This window comes from Carcharodon carcharias, chromosome 11 (assembly GCF_017639515.1).
Source record: "Carcharodon carcharias isolate sCarCar2 chromosome 11, sCarCar2.pri, whole genome shotgun sequence".
Classification (NCBI taxonomy): Eukaryota; Metazoa; Chordata; class Chondrichthyes; order Lamniformes; family Lamnidae; genus Carcharodon; species Carcharodon carcharias.
The window spans coordinates 9,321,323-9,337,294 of NC_054477.1; the positions used below are offsets into that span (position 1 = coordinate 9,321,323).

Sequence of the window (15,972 nt, forward strand, 5' to 3'; positions counted from 1 at the left end):
TCAAACCCCAAGAACCCAAACAGAGTTGACAACCCACTCAGCTCGGCTCCCCGCTGTGGGCCAGCAGGTCTGAGGTTGAATTGAATATTGTCAATAAAAAGCAAAAAAATGCCAAGTAGGGAAAAGCAACAGTTCTCGGCACGCAATACCCTGGTTAAAGTGTTGCTACCCAATACTTCTCTGTCACTCGCCAAGTCCTGGGTCAACATGATGCAAAATCTAGGCCAAAAAAAAAGCCTTCCCAAAGGTAATTAGGGATGGGTAATAACTGGCTAAAGTGTTAGCAACGCCCACATCCCACCAATGAATAAGAATTAACACAGTGTTGTGCCAATTGTGGGTGAAGTAATTAAGAGTAACATGAGGGCTCGAACTCACCCACTTCCTCCCAGCCCAGACAGCCCCTGTTTGTTTTCATAGTCGCATCGTATGCAAACCACGTAGTTGAGTGTCCATTCCGGCTGGAATTCTGCCTGCCGATTTTAACACCAACCCAAGCTGTACCTGTCTTGCTAGCAATTGATGGGAACAGCGTAGAGGGAGCTTTACTCTGTATCTAACCCCGTGCTGTACCTGTCCTGGGAGTGTTTGATGGGGACAGTGTAGAGGGAACTTTACTCTGTATCTAACCCCGTGCTGTACCTGTCCTGGGAGTGTTTGATGTGGAAAGTGTAGAAGGAGTTTACTCTGTATCTAACCCTGTGCTGTACCTGTCCTGGGAGTGTTTGAGGGGGACAGTGTAGAGAGAGCTTTACTCTGTATCTAACCCCGTGCTGTACCTGTCCTGGGAGTGTTTGATGGAGACAGTGTAGAGGGAGCTTTACTCTGTATCTAACCCCGTGCTCTACCTGTCCTGGGAGTGTTTGATGGGGACAGTGTAGAGGGATCTTTACTCTGTATCTAACCCTGTGCTGTACCTGCACTGGGAGTGTTTGATGGGGACGGTGTAGAGCGAGCTTTACTCTGTATCTAACCCCGTGCTGTACCTGTCCTGGGAGTGTTTGATGGGGACAGTGTAGAGGGAGCTTTACTCTGTATCTAACCCCGTGCTGTACCTGTCCTGGGAGTGTTTGATGGGGACAGTGTAGAGCGAGCTTTACTCTGTATCTAACCCCGTGCTGTACCTGTCCTGGGAGTGTTTGATGGGGACAGTTTAGAGGGAGCTTTACTCTGTATCTAACCCCGTGCTGTACCTGTCCTGGGAGTGTTTGATGGGGACAGTGTAGAGGGAGCTTTACTCTGTATCTAACCCCGTGCTGTACCTGTCCTGGGAGTGTTTGATGGGGACAGTGTAGAGGGAGCTTTACTCTGTATCTAACCCCGTGCTGTACCTGTCCTGGGAGTGTTTGATGGGGACAGTGTAGAGCGAGCTTTACTCTGTATCTAACCCCGTGCTGTACCTGTCCTGGGAGTGTTTGATGGGGACAGTGTAGAGGGAGATTTACTCTGTATCTAACCCCGTGCTGTACCTGTCCTGGGAGTGTTTGATGGGGACAGTGTAGAGGGAGATTTACTCTGTATCTAACCCTGTGCTGTACCTGTCCTGGGAGTGTTTGATGGGGACAGTGTAGAGGGAGATTTACTCTGTATCTAACCCCGTGCTGTACCTGTCCTGGGAGTGTTTGATGGGGACAGTGTAGAGGGAGCTTTACTCTGTATCTAACCCCGTGCTGTACCTGTCCTGGGAGTGTTTGATGGGGACAGTGTAGAGGGAGCTTTACTCTGTATCTAACCCCGTGCTGTACCTGTCCTGGGAGTGTTTGATGGGGACAGTTTTGAGTGACCTTTACCCTCTAAACCCGTGCTGTTCCTGTCCTGGGAGTGTTGAGGGGGACAGTGTAGAGGGAGATTTACTCTGTATCTAACCCCGTGCTGTACCTGTCCTGGGAGTGTTTGATGGGGACAGTGTAGAGGGAGCTTTACTCTGTATCTAACCCCGTGCTGTACCTGCCCTGGGAGCGTTTGATGGGGACAGTGTAGAGGTGGTTTTACATTTCCCCGATGTGCGAATAAATGATGCCAAAAACGTGATCCAAAAACTTGTCACACCCAAGATCACTCACATTGATGTGCACTAAAGAGTAAATCTAATCTTTGCTTTCACAAAAAAAGTATTGGATTTGAACTTAAGCAACATGAGATCACACTGTACCAGTTTATTAGAAATCTTATAATAGTGCCATCTTTGTCATTTAGTGGCAAGCTAACTGTTTACTATAGCATTGAGCATGCTCTTCTCTATTGGCTTTTCCATGTCCTCTATAAGAGTGATCATGATTATAAGTTGCTATAGATTGTGCCGAAGGACATGTACAGAGAGATTTTCAGCGGCTACGGATACCACTAAGTCGACTGGTCACCTGGGTTGTCTCCTGGCCATTGATAAGAGGGATCGCTGCTGCAGGGAGGTGCCTAGCCATTAGCATCAACATTCTGGGGGTTACCATTAACCAGCAACTGAACTGGACCAGCCATATAAATACTGTGGCTAAAAGAGCAGGCCAGAAGCTAGGAACTTTGCAGCGAGTAACTCACCTCCTGTCTCCCCAAAGCCTGTCCACCATCTACAAGGCACAAGTCAGGAGTGTGATGGAATACTCCCCACTTGCCTGGGTGAGTGCAGCTCCAACAACACTCAAGAAGCTCGACACCATCCAGGACAAAGCAGCCCACAGCCACCTAGAAGGACAAGGGCAGTAGATAGATGGGAACACCACCACCTGGAATTTCCCCTCCAAGCCACACACCATCCTGACTTGGAAATATATCACTGTTCCTTCACTGTCGCTGGGTCAAATCCTGGAACTCGCTCCCTAACAGCACTGTGGGTGTACCTACACCACATGGACTGCAGCGGTTCAAGAAGGCGGCTCACCACCACCTTCTCAAGGGCAATTAGGGATGGGTAATGAATGCTGGCCCAGCCAGCGATGCCCACATCCCATGAATGAGTATTAAAAAGAATCACCTTGTCTGCACTGTTTTTATACAGGACCCATTCAACAATGTTCAATTTTGGATCACCACGGAAGATTCTGGTCAATTCACTCAGTGGGTGGATGGGCCTAGAAGCTCTCAGCCTCTTTCTGTCCGATCACAAGTCTCCCACTGAGCATCTCGAATCAGGATTAACCAAGAACGCAAAAAGTCAAGAGAGCCAGTTAATGAGGAAAAGAAATTGAGCAACTGGCATTTGCCTATTCTGGGGCCATAGGAAAAGCAGGAGGCCATTCAGCCCATCCAGACTGTTCCACCAGTCAGTTAGATTGTCGCAGATCCGTATCTTAATGGTGGAGAATCTCCAGATGAAATGCAACCCTGTGTGACTAACTTGCTGCGAAAGTGTACTCCTGAACCACGTGTTCTGCACAGGCTCAGTGACCTTGCTAGAGTTTACTACTCCTTCACTCAGCAAAATCCCAGGTGAAATGAGCCAGAAAAATGGTGGAATTAGCAGAAACTCAAGCATAAATTATGTAGGTTGATGAAATAGTTACAGCACAAAAGGCCATTTGTCCCATCACATCTGTGCCAACTCTGAGGAATAGCGATTTAGCAAATCCCTCGCATCCCCCCCCACCCCCCTCCCCACTCCTGTAACCTATAGCCATGAATTTTTTTTCTCTTCAGTTGCCTGTTCAATTCCCTCTTGAATTCCTCGATTGATCCTGCCTCCTCCACACTCTCAGAGAGCGCACTCCAGATCCTGACCACTCGCTGCATGAAAAAAGTGTGTCCTCGTGGCACCATTGCTTCTCTTACCAATCACCTTAAATCTGCGTCCCTCTGGTTCTCGATCTTTTTGCCAATGGGAACAGTTTCTCCCCACCCCCTCTGTCCAGACCCCTCATGATTTTGAACACCTCTATCAAATCCCCTCTCAGCCTTCTCCAAGGAGAACAGTCCCAGCTTCTCCAACCTATCTTCACAGCTGAAGTCCCTCATCACTAGAACCATTCTCGCGAATCTTTTCTGCACACTGTCTAATGCCCTCACATTCTTCCTAAAGTGGTGTCCGGAACTAGACGCAACACTCCAGTTGAGGCTGACCCAGGGATTTATACAGGTTTAATATAATTTCCTTGCTTTAGTGCTCTGCGCTCCTATTGATAAAGCCCACTATGCTGCATGCTTTATTAACCGTGTTCTCAACCTGCTCTGCAACCTTCAACAACGTGTGTACATTTACCATCTGGGGAAAAAACAGTGGCGTGGTTGTAATGTCACTGGACTAATAATGGAGCAGGTTAATGCTCTAGGGACATGGGTTCAAATCCCACTGTGGCAGCTGGTGGAATTTAAATCCAGTTAACAAAATTTGGAATTGAAAGCTAGTCTTAGTAATGGTGACTGTGAAACTATCATCAATTGCTATAAAAACCCATCTGGTTCACTAATGCCCTTTAGGGAAGGAAATCTGCCATCCCTACCCAGTGTTACCAGAAATATAGCAATGTGGGTGACTCTTAACTGCCCCTATGAAATGACCTAGCAAGCCAATCAGTTCAAGGGGCAATTAGAGATGGGCAACAGACGTTGGCCTTGCCAGCGACACTCATGTTCTATCAAATACTTTTTTAAAAAAAACCCAGCTTCCTCTGTTCCTGCACCCCCTTTAGAATTGCACCCTTTAGTTTATATTGTCTCTGCACGTCCAGCGTAAGTCAAGTTTATGTGACCTTTAATGCTGCTTGAAAGAAGGTACTGGGTTGCTACGCCAACCCCCGGCCACAAAGCCAGGGGCCCTGTTTACTGTGTGTGGCCCAAAGCTGAATCTCTCTAACCCATTGCCTAGTGACCAGTGCGTGAAGACATTTCTAACTGAGTGCCCCTGTGTGACTCGGGTGCCCAAGGTGATCGTATGTTCAACATGTGGCTGTGTGGCTACAACAGGGACCAAGTGATTGAATCAATGCAAAGGACAATGATTGTATTTTTAATAATGATCCTTTGCCAGTTACAAGATGTTTGAGGCTCCTTTAGCAGTGTTATTACTATTAATAACATCACCTTCATTTTTATTGATGGAATAAATGCCTTGTTTTTTTAATTTATTATGCAGATAGACTTTATGTGATTCCTGTTTGATAATACAATCTGTGTTAGTATTAATGAATTCCCAGTGTCGGACTCTATACGCCTATGGGAAAGTTGTATCTTGAACATGTTGTCTTTTTTGTACACTGGGTTGGTAGGGTTCAGTCCCACTCACTAATATCACATCTTTGTTTCCTCCATGGTTTTAAATGAACTGTGATGTACAAAACCTCTTTGAAGTATAATAAATGATCATAGTTTATCTTTGAGATGATATTCATTCCGTGTGCGCTGCAGTGCCTTCTCGAGCAATGTGTCCAGTTCTGTTACCCGAGACGTGAGGGACAGGAGCATAAGAAACTGGGACTGGAGGAGGCCATTTAGTCCCTCAATCTCATCCACTTCTCCATGAGATCATAGCTGATCTTTCACCTCAACACATCACCCCTTGCCCCAATCCCCATATCTCTTGTTTTCTTTCAACTCCAATAAATTATCAATCTCAGTCTTGAATACATTCAACACCTGAGCATCCACAACGCTCTGGGATAGAGAATTCCAAATATTAACAATTGTTTGATTGAAGAAATTTCTCTTCGTCTCAGTCCGAAATGGCAGGCCCCTTATACTGAGATGGTGACCATGTGTTTTAACCTGTCCAACTGGCCTACTACACTGGTGCTTCCCGGTCTCTCTCTCTCCCTGAGGGAGGTGTCTGTACAGTTACAGGCACCAGTGGCATTTGACTACAGGCATTTGACACAGTGCCACACAACAGACTTGTGAGAAAAGTTACTGCTCATGGAATAAAAGGGACAGTAGCAACGTGGACACAAAATTGGCTGAAAAATAGGAAGCAGAGAGTAATGGTCAATGGATATTTTTCGGGTTGGAGGAAGGTTTGTAGTGGAGTTCCCCAGGGTTCAGTATTGGGACCCTTGCTTTTCCTGATATATATTAATGATCTAGATCTTGGTGTGCAGGGGGCAATTTCAAAGTTTGCAGATGATACAAAGCTTGGGAGTGTTGTGAACTGCAAGGAAGATGGTGTGGAACTTCAAGAGGACATGGATAAGTTGGTGGAGTGGGCAGATAGGTGACAGATGAAGTTCAGTGCGGAGAAGTGTGAGGTGATGCATTTTGATAGGAAGAACATGGGCAGACAATATAAAATAAGGGGTGAAATTCTAAAGGGTTTGCAGGAGCAGTAAGATATGTGCATGTATCATTGAAGGTGGCAGGACAGTTGGAGAGAGCAGCTAATGAAGCATATAGTATCCTGGGCTTTATTAATAGAGGCATAGAGTACAAGAGCAGGGAGGTTATGCTGAATTTACAGAGGACACTCCTTAGACCTCAGCTCGAAACAGAGAATAGCGGTTAATGGATGCTTTTAGGATTTGTAGTGGAGTTTATCAGGGGTCAATGTTGGGACCCTTGCTTTTCCGGATATATATTAATGACCTAGAACTTGGCATACAGGGCACAGTTTCAAAGTATGTGGATGATATGAAACTTGGAAGAATTGTGAACTGTGAGGAGATCGTGTCAAAATTCTAAAGGAAATAGGCAAGTTGGTGAACTGGGTAGACAAGTGGCAGATGAATTTTAATGAGGAGAAATGTGATTCATGTTGGCAAGAGGAACATGGAGAGACAATATAAAATAAAGGGTACAATTCTAAAGGGGGTGCAGGAGCAGAGGGACCTGGGGGTACACGTGAATAAATCATTGAAGGTAGCAGCACTAGTGGGCAGCACAGTTAGAGTACAAGAGCAAGAAGGTTATGTTGAACTTGTATAAGACACTAGTTGAGCCTTAGCTGGAGTATTGTGTACAGTCTGGGTGCCACACTTTAGGAAGGATGTGAAGGCATTGGAGAGAGTGCAGAAAAAATTCACAAGAATGATTCCAGGGATGAGGAACTTCAGTTACGAGGACTGATTAGTGAAATTGGGGCTGTTTTCCTTGGAGAAGGTTGAGAGGAGATTTGATCGAGATGTTAAAAATCATGAGGAGTCTAGACAGGATAGATAGGGAGAAACTGTTCCCATTGGTGCAAGGATCGAGAACCAGAGGTCACAGATTTAAGGTGATTGGCAAAATGAGCAATGGAGACACAGTGAGTGGTTTGGATCAGACAGGCACTGCCTGAGAGTGTGGAGGAGGCATGTTCAACCATGGCAATCAAGAGGGAATTGGATTATTAGCTGAAATGGAAGAATGTGCAGGGTTACGGAGAGAAGCACGGGGGGGCAGCACTAGGTGCATTGCTCATTTGAAGAGCTGGTGCGGACAAGATGGGTCAATATGCCTACTTCTCAACAATTCTGTGATTCTGTCTCTCTTTCCCTCTCTCTCAGGGAGATATCTGTACACTGACTGGTGCCTCTCAGTCCCCTCTCTCTCAGGGAGATATCTGTACACTGACTGGTGTCTCTCAGTCCCTCTCTCTCAGGGAGATATCTGTACACTTACTGATGTCTCTCAGTCTCTCTCTCTCAGGGAGATATCTGTACACTGACTGGTGTCTCTCAGTCTCCTCTCTCTCAGGGAGATATCTGTACACTGACTGGTGTCTCTCAGTCCCTCTCCCTCAGGGAGATATCTGAACACTGACTGGTGTCTCTCAGTCCCTCTCTCTCAGGGAGATATCTGTACACTGACTGGTGTCTCTCAGTCTCTCTCTCTCAGGGAGGTATCTGTACACTGACTGGTGTCCCTCTTACCCTCTCTCTCAGGGAGATATCTGTACACTGACTGGTGTCTCTCAGTCTCTCTCCCTCAGGGAGATATCTATACACTGACTGGTGTCTCTCAGTCCCTCTTTCTCAGGGAGATATCTGTACACTGACTGGTGTCTCTCAGTCCCCTCTCTCTCTCAGGGAGATATCTGTGCACTGACTGGTGTCTCTCAGTCTCTCTCTCAGGGAGATATCTGTGCACTGACTGATGTCTCTCAGTCCCTCTCTCTCAGGGAGATATCTGTACACTGACTGGTGTCTCTCAGTCCCCTCTCTCTCTCAGGGAGATATCTGTGCACTGACTGGTGTCTCTCAGTCTCTCTCTCTCAGGGAGATATCTGTGCACTGACTGATGTCTCTCAGTCTCCTCTCCCTCAGGGAGATATCTGTACACTGACTGGTGTCTCTCATACCCTCTCTCTCAGGGAGATGTCTGTACACTGACTGGTGTCTCTCAGTCCCCTCTCTCTCTCAGGGAGATATCTGTACACTGACTGGTGTCTCTAAGTCCCTCTCTCTCAGGGAGATATCTGTACACTGACTGGTGTCTCTCAGTCCACTCTCTCTCTCAGGGAGATATCTGTACACTGACTGGTGTCTCTCAGTCCCTCTCTCTCAGGGAGATATCTGTACACTGACTAGTGTCTCTCAGTCCCTCTCTCTCAGGGAGATATCTGTACACTGACTGGTGTCTCTCAGTCCCTCTCTCTCAGGGAGATATCTGTACACTGACTGATGTCTCTCAGTCTCCTCTCCCTCAGGGAGATATCTGTACACTGACTGGTGTCTCTCAGTCCCTCTCTCTCAGGGAGATATCTGTACACTGACTGGTGTCTCTCAGTCCCCTCTCTCTCTCAGGGAGATATCTGTACACTGACTGGTGTCTCTCAGTCCCTCTCTCTCAGGGAGATATCTGTACACTGACTGGTGTCTCTCAGTCCCCTCTCTCTCTCAGGGAGATATCTGTGCACTGACTGGTGTCTCTCAGTCCCTCTCTCTCAGGGAGACATCTGTACACAGACTGATGTCTCTCAGTCCCCTCTCTCTCAGGGAGATATCTGTACACTGACTGATGTCTCTCAGTCCCCTTTCTCTCTCTGGGAGATATCTGTACACTGACTGGTGTCTCTCAGTCCCCTCTCTCTGGGAGATATCTGTACACTGACTGGTGTCTCTCTGTCCCTCTCTCTGGGAGATATCTGTACACTGGTGTCTCTCAGTCCCCTCTCTCTCAGGGAGATATCTGTACACTGACTGGTGTCTCTCAGTCCCTGTCTCTCAGGGAGATATCTGTACACTGACTGGTGTCTCTCAGTCCCTCTCTCTCAGGGAGATATCTGTACACTGACTGGTGTCTCTCAGTCCCTCTCTCTCAGGGAGATATCTGTACACTGACTGGTGTCTCTCAGTCACACTCTCTCAGGGAGATATCTGAACACTCACTTGTGTCTCTCAGTCCCTCTCTCTCAGGGAGATATCTGTACACTGACTGGTGTCTCTCAGTCCCTCTCCCTCAGGGAGATATCTGTACACTTACTAGAGTCTCTCAATCGCCCTTTCTCTTGGAGATATCTCTGCACTGACTGGTGTTTCTCAATCACTTTCTCTCAGGGAGATAGCTGTACACTGACTGGTGTCTCGCTGTCCCCTCTCCCTCAAGGAGATATCTGTTCACTGACTGGTGTCTCTCAGTCTCTCTCTCTCAGCGAGATATCTGTACACTGACTGGTGTCTCTCAGTCCCTCTCTCTGGGAGATATCTGTACACTGACTGGTGTCTCTCAGTCCCCTCTCTCTCAGGGAGATATCTGTACACTGACTGGTGTCTCTCAGTCCCTCTCCCTCAGGGAGATATCTGAACACTGACTGGTGTCTCTCAGTCCCTCTCTCTCAGGGAGATATCTGTACACTGACTGGTGTCTCTCAGTCTCTCTCTCTCAGGGAGGTATCTGTACACTGACTGGTGTCCCTCTTACCCTCTCTCTCAGGGAGATATCTGTGCACTGACTGGTGTCTCTCAGTCTCTCTCTCTCAGGGAGATATCTGTGCACTGACTGATGTCTCTCAGTCTCCTCTCCCTCAGGGAGATATCTGTACACTGACTGGTGTCTCTCATACCCTCTCTCTCAGGGAGATATCTGTACACTGACTGGTGTCTCTAAGTCCCTCTCTCTCAGGGAGATATCTGTACACTGACTGGTGTCTCTCAGTCCCCTCTCTCTCTCAGGGAGATATCTGTACACTGACTGGTGTCTCTCAGTCCCTCTCTCTCAGGGAGATATCTGTACACTGACTAGTGTCTCTCAGTCCCTCTCTCTCAGGGAGATATCTGTACACTGACTGGTGTCTCTCAGTCCCTCTCTCTCAGGGAGATATCTGTACACTGACTGATGTCTCTCAGTCTCCTCTCCCTCAGGGAGATATCTGTACACTGACTGGTGTCTCTCAGTCCCTCTCTCTCAGGGAGATATCTGTACACTGACTGGTGTCTCTCAGTCCCCTCTCTCTCTCAGGGAGATATCTGTACACTGACTGGTGTCTCTCAGTCCCTCTCTCTCAGGGAGATATCTGTACACTGACTGGTGTCTCTCAGTCCCCTCTCTCTCTCAGGGAGATATCTGTACACTGACTGGTGTCTCTCAGTCCCTCTCTCTCAGGGAGACATCTGTACACAGACTGATGTCTCTCAGTCCCCTCTCTCTCAGGGAGATATCTGTACACTGACTGATGTCTCTCAGTCCCCTTTCTCTCTCTGGGAGATATCTGTACACTGACTGGTGTCTCTCAGTCCCCTCTCTCTGGGAGATATCTGTACACTGACTGGTGTCTCTCTGTCCCTCTCTCTGGGAGATATCTGTACACTGGTGTCTCTCAGTCCCCTCTCTCTCAGGGAGATATCTGTACACTGACTGGTGTCTCTCAGTCCCTGTCTCTCAGGGAGATCTCTGTACACTGACTGGTGTCTCTCAGTCCCTCTCTCTCCGGGAGATATCTGTACACTGACTGGTGTCTCTCAGTCCCTCTCTCTCAGGGAGATATCTGTACACTGACTGGTGTCTCTCAGTCACACTCTCTCAGGGAGATATCTGTACACTGACTGATGTCTCTCAGTCCCTCTCTCTCAGGGAGATATCTGTACACTGACTGATGTCTCTCAGTCTCCTCTCCCTCAGGGAGATATCTGTACACTGACTAGTGTCTCTCAATCCCTCTCTCTGGGAGATATCTGTACACTGACTGGTGTCTCTCAGTCCCTGTCTCTCAGGGAGATATCTGTACACTGACTGGTGTCTCGCTGTCCCCTCTCCCTCAAGGAGATATCTGTTCACTGACTGGTGTCTCTCAGTCTCTCTCTCTCAGCGAGATATCTGTACACTGACTGGTGTCTCTCAGTCCCTCTCTCTGGGAGATATCTGTACACTGACTGGTGTCTCTCAGTCCCCTCTCTCTCAGGGAGATATCTGTACACTGACTGGTGTCTCTCAGTCCCTCTCTCTGGGAGATATCTTTACACTGACTGGTGTCTCTCAGTCCCCTCTCTCTCAGGGAGATATCTGTACACTGACTGGTGTCTCTCAGTCCCCCCTCTCTCTCAGGGAGATATCTGTACACTGATGGATGTCTCTCAGTCCCCTCTCTGACAGAGAGATATCTGTACACTGACTGGTGTCTCTCAGTCCCTGTCTCTCAGGGAGATATCTGTACACTGACTGATGTCTCTCAGTCTCCTCTCCCTCAGGGAGATATCTGTACACTGACTGGTGTCTCTCAGTCCCCTCTCTCTCTCAGGGAGATATCTGTACACTGACTGGTGTCTCTCAGTCCCTCTCTCTCAGGGAGATATCTGTACACTGACTGGTGTCTCTCAGTCCCCTCTCTCTCTCAGGGAGATATCTGTACACTGACTGGTGTCTCTCAGTCCCTCTCTCTCAGGGAGATATCTGTACACTGACTAGTGTCTCTCAGTCCCTCTCTCTCAGGGAGATATCTGTACACTGACTGGTGTCTCTCAGTCCCTCTCTCTCAGGGAGATATCTGTACACTGACTGATGTCTCTCAGTCTCCTCTCCCTCAGGGAGATATCTGTACACTGACTGGTGTCTCTCAGTCCCTCTCTCTCAGGGAGATATCTGTACACTGACTGGTGTCTCTCAGTCCCCTCTCTCTCTCAGGGAGATATCTGTACACTGACTGGTGTCTCTCAGTCCCTCTCTCTCAGGGAGATATCTGTACACTGACTGGTGTCTCTCAGTCCCCTCTCTCTCTCAGGGAGATATCTGTACACTGACTGGTGTCTCTCAGTCCCTCTCTCTCAGGGAGATATCTGTACACAGACTGATGTCTCTCAGTCCCCTCTCTCTCAGGGAGATATCTGTACACTGACTGATGTCTCTCAGTCCCCTTTCTCTCTCTGGGAGATATCTGTACACTGACTGGTGTCTCTCAGTCCCCTCTCTCTGGGAGATATCTGTACACTGACTGGTGTCTCTCTGTCCCTCTCTCTGGGAGATATCTGTACACTGGTGTCTCTCAGTCCCTCTCTCTCAGGGAGATATCTGTACACTGACTGATGTCTCTCAGTCCCCTTTCTCTCTCTGGGAGATATCTGTACACTGACTGGTGTCTCTCAGTCCCCTCTCTCTGGGAGATATCTGTACACTGACTGGTGTCTCTCTGTCCCTCTCTCTGGGAGATATCTGTACACTGGTGTCTCTCAGTCCCCTCTCTCTCAGGGAGATATCTGTACACTGACTGGTGTCTCTCAGTCCCTGTCTCTCAGGGAGATCTCTGTACACTGACTGGTGTCTCTCAGTCCCTCTCTCTCAGGGAGATATCTGTACACTGACTGGTGTCTCTCAGTCCCTCTCTCTCAGGGAGATATCTGTACACTGACTGGTGTCTCTCAGTCACACTCTCTCAGGGAGATATCTGTACACTGACTGATGTCTCTCAGTCCCTCTCTCTCAGGGAGATATCTGTACACTGACTGATGTCTCTCAGTCTCCTCTCCCTCAGGGAGATATCTGTACACTGACTAGTGTCTCTCAATCCCTCTCTCTGGGAGATATCTGTACACTGACTGGTGTCTCTCAGTCCCTGTCTCTCAGGGAGATATCTGTACACTGACTGGTGTCTCGCTGTCCCCTCTCCCTCAAGGAGATATCTGTTCACTGACTGGTGTCTCTCAGTCCCTCTCTCTGGGAGATATCTTTACACTGACTGGTGTCTCTCAGTCCCCTCTCTCTCAGGGAGATATCTGTACACTGACTGGTGTCTCTCAGTCCCCCCTCTCTCTCAGGGAGATATCTGTACACTGATGGATGTCTCTCAGTCCCCTCTCTGACAGAGAGATATCTGTACACTGACTGGTGTCTCTCAGTCCCTGTCTCTCAGGGAGATATCTGTACACTGACTGATGTCTCTCAGTCTCCTCTCCCTCAGGGAGATATCTGTACACTGACTGGTGTCTCTCAGTCCCCTCTCTCTCTCAGGGAGATATCTGTACACTGACTGGTGTCTCTCAGTCCCTCTCACTCAGGGAGATATCTGTACACTGACTGGTGTCTCTCAGTCCCCTCTCTCTCTCAGGGAGATATCTGTACACTGACTGGTGTCTCTCAGTCCCTCTCTCTCAGGGAGATATCTGTACACTGACTGGTGTCTCTCAGTCCCCTCTCTCTCTCAGGGAGATATCTGTACACTGACTGGTGTCTCTCAGTCCCTCTCTCTCAGGGAGATATCTGTACACTGACTGGTGTCTCTCAGTCCCCTCTCTCTCTCAGGGAGATATCTGTACACTGACTGGTGTCTCTCAGTCCCTCTCTCTCAGGGAGATATCTGTACACAGACTGATGTCTCTCAGTCCCCTCTCTCTCAGGGAGATATCTGTACACTGACTGATGTCTCTCAGTCCCCTTTCTCTCTCTGGGAGATATCTGTACACTGACTGGTGTCTCTCAGTCCCCTCTCTCTGGGAGATATCTGTACACTGACTGGTGTCTCTCTGTCCCTCTCTCTGGGAGATATCTGTACACTGGTGTCTCTCATTTCCCTCTCTCTCAGGGAGATATCTGTACACTGACTGGTGTCTCTCAGTCCCTGTCTCTCAGGGAAATCTCTGTACACTGACTGGTGTCTCTCAGTCCCTCTCTCTCAGGGAGATATCTGTACACTGACTGGTGTCTCTCAGTCCCTCTCTCTCAGGGAGATATCTGTACACTGACTGGTGTCTCTCAGTCACACTCTCTCAGGGAGATATCTGTACACTGACTGATGTCTCTCAGTCCCTCTCTCTCAGGGAGATATCTGTACACTGACTGATGTCTCTCAGTCTCCTCTCCCTCAGGGAGATATCTGTACACTGACTAGTGTCTCTCAATCCCTCTCTCTGGGAGATATCTGTACACTGACTGGTGTCTCGCTGTCCCCTCTCCCTCAAGGAGATATCTGTTCACTGACTGGTGTCTCTCAGTCCCTCTCTCTGGGAGATATCTTTACACTGACTGGTGTCTCTCAGTCCCCTCTCTCTCAGGGAGATATCTGTACACTGACTGGTGTCTCTCAGTCCCCCCTCTCTCTCAGGGAGATATCTGTACACTGATGGATGTCTCTCAGTCCCCTCTCTGACAGAGAGATATCTGTACACTGACTGGTGTCTCTCAGTCCCTGTCTCTCAGGGAGATATCTGTACACTGACTGATGTCTCTCAGTCTCCTCTCCCTCAGGGAGATATCTGTACACTGACTGGTGTCTCTCAGTCCCTGTCTCTCAGGGAGATATCTGTACACTGACTGGTGTCTCTCAGTCTCCTCTCCCTCAGGGAGATATCTGTACACTGACTGGTGTCTCACAGTCCCCTCTCTCTCAGGGAGATATCTGTACACTGACTGGTGTCACTCTCTCTCTCAGGGAGATACCTGTACACTGACTGGTGGCTCTCAGTCCCTCTCTCTCTCAGGGAGATATCTGTGCACTGACTGGTGTCTCTCAGTCCCTCTCACTCAGGGAGATATCTGTACACTGACTGGTGTCTCTCAGTCCCTCTCTCTCAGGGAGATATCTGTACACTGACTGGTGTCTCTCAGTCTCTCTCTCTCAGGGAGATATCTGTACACTGACTGGTGTCTCTCAGTCTCTCTCTCTCAGGGAGATATCTGTACACTGACTGGTGTCTCTCAGTCTCTCTCTCTCAGGGAGATATCTGTGCACTGACTGGTGTCTCTCAGTCTCCTCTCCCTCAGGGAGATATCTGTACACTGACTGGTGTCTCTCAGTCCCTCTCTCTCAGGGAGATATCTGTACACTGACTGGTGTCTCTCAGTCCCCTCTCTCTCTCAGGGAGATATCTGTACACTGACTGGTGTCTCTCAGTCCCTCTCTCTCAGGGAGATATCTGTACACTGACTGGTGTCTCTCAGTCCCCTCTCTCTCTCAGGGAGATATCTGTACACTGACTGGTGTCTCTCAGTCCCTCTCTCTCAGGGAGAAATCTGTACACAGACTGATGTCTCTCAGTCCCCTCTCTCTCAGGGAGATATCTGTACACTGACTGATGTCTCTCAGTCCCCTTTCTCTCTCTGGGAGATATCTGTACACTGACTGGTGTCTCTCAGTCCCCTCTCTCTGGGAGATATCTGTACACTGACTGGTGTCTCTCTGTCCCTCTCTCTGGGAGATATCTGTACACTGGTGTCTCTCAGTCCCTCTCTCTCAGGGAGATATCTGTACACTGACTGATGTCTCTCAGTCCCCTTTCTCTCTCTGGGAGATATCTGTACACTGACTGGTGTCTCTCAGTCCCCTCTCTCTGGGAGATATCTGTACACTGACTGGTGTCTCTCTGTCCCTCTCTCTGGGAGATATCTGTACACTGGTGTCTCTCAGTCCCCTCTCTCTCAGGGAGATATCTGTACACTGACTGGTGTCTCTCAGTCCCTGTCTCTCAGGGAGATATCTGTACACTGACTGGTGTCTCTCAGTCCCTCTCTCTCAGGGAGATATCTGTACACTGACTGGTGTCTCTCAGTCCCTCTCTCTCAGGGAGATATCTGTACACTGACTGGTGTCTCTCAGTCACACTCTCTCAGGGAGATATCTGTACACTGACTGATGTCTCTCAGTCCCTCTCTCTCAGGGAGATATCTGTACACTGACTGATGTCTCTCAGTCTCCTCTCCCTCAGGGAGATATCT

General features: G+C 48.6%; 1 protein-coding gene across 1 annotated transcript in view; it reads left to right on the plus strand.

The window, feature by feature from the left end:
* LOC121284440 (beta-arrestin-1) overlaps positions 1 to 651 on the plus strand; it is a 137,224-nt gene extending 136,573 nt beyond the window's left edge. Inside the window, exon 15 of the mRNA XM_041199904.1 lies at positions 1 to 651. This exon is cut by the window's left edge and continues 558 nt beyond it. The gene's annotated coding sequence lies outside the window, so the exon portion shown is untranslated.
* The last annotated feature ends 15,321 nt before the right edge of the window (positions 652 to 15,972 follow it).